This window comes from Acanthisitta chloris, unplaced genomic scaffold (assembly GCF_000695815.1).
Source record: "Acanthisitta chloris isolate BGI_N310 unplaced genomic scaffold, ASM69581v1 scaffold3437, whole genome shotgun sequence".
NCBI lineage: Eukaryota > Metazoa > Chordata > Aves > Passeriformes > Acanthisittidae > Acanthisitta > Acanthisitta chloris.
The window spans coordinates 5,290-6,834 of NW_008680837.1; positions in this window are offsets into that span (position 1 = coordinate 5,290).

Genomic DNA, 1,545 nt, shown 5'->3' on the forward strand with positions numbered 1-1,545 from the left:
CAGCAGTCAGGTCAGCTTGCTGCTGGTTGAAAGAGTTATTTTCCTTCTAATTCCTGGGATGGAGGTTGTTTGGATCCATAAGCTGATCTGACTTGACACATGGCTTCAGGATTGTTAGTGCAGGCACAAAGGCAGTGAGGCTGTCCCTTGCAGCACTGTGGGATCTTAGCCTGGCTTAAAACCATGTAGAAATCACACCTTCTGCCATCTATGGATGGATAAGTAGCTTCCAGCTCTTGTCCAAGTCTTACTGAAATCCAGGATTTTGGGGCTCCCTTAGAAAGGCTTCATAAAATTGTGTTTCCAAACACACCTAATGTAGCAAGTTACTGTAAATTTAGTTATGGATGTGTGTGTGGTGAATCCAGAGCCACAACTTCCAGGGAAGCATCCTGACTCCCAGAGAGTTGTGCCATGGTGTGGAGGTTGTTCTGCCTTGTTTCTGGTTGAAACTGGGTTACTGGGGCAAAATGAAAAGGAGTTAAAAGTCAGTGCACTTGTTTTGTAGGCGGGAAAAGTCACAGATTTTTGTTCCCAGGACAGTCCCTTTGTTTTTGTCAGATGACTGTTTAATTTGAAATGCAAGAAAATGCCTTTTTTCTCTCTGACTTTATCCAGTTTAGCCTGTATTGTTTAAAAGCATGTCCTAAGAATTCTAATCATTCCCTTCCCTATTTGTGAATAGCATCTTTCTTCAGGCATACAAGCCTGCTGTGTTAATGTCAGCCTTTGAATGTGATGATTTATACACCCTTGAAATGATGCTGGAAATACTTCTGTGAAGGAGTTTTTCCAGAGAATTCTCTCATAGCAATCACTTCTTTAAGCAGGGCAAGGAAAAAATCTTCTACAGGTTGTTAATATTAAGAGTGAAATAAACATCTTTATGCTCAGAAGTCTCATGATGAAATAATGAACATATAATTTGCTGTGTGTGTTCACCTTTCATGTCAGGGCCATCTGCTGAAGGACATGTGGCACTGACATCCACATTTACTTGGCAGAAATGTCATAGCAGCTTAATTTGATAATTTTTTTTGTATTTTTAAGGATGCACCAAAGTTAAAATTTCTTTGAAAGACAGTGAAAGTAAAATTCTTAGCCTTAAAACTTAAGGAAGGAAAGAACAAACATGCAGGTCCTTTCCTCTCCAAATTCCTCTTCTTTTCCCTGCCACCACAGTTTCCTTGAACAGATTAGAAAATACTTTCTTAGGGCTCAGAAAGACAAAAAAATGTGTACTTTACTTGTCTCTGCTCTGGTCTCCTTGCACAGGCTCCTGACACTTCTTTTGCTGTTAAATGATAGATGTGTTTGATTTGGTGTCCCTTTCATTGAAGTTGTTAGTGTGAAATTAAAATTTAAAGCTCTTAGGAATAACTTATCTTCTCTCATATGGCAATGTTTTGTAAGAAATGGAAAGATCTTTCCCCAGGAGTTTCCATACTTGTTCTTTGGCAAATTGAGTTCTAACCATTCCATTCTTCTAGAAGTGATCAGTATAGGGGGGAAAATTTGATAGCAAACTCAAGGTATATATTCCTG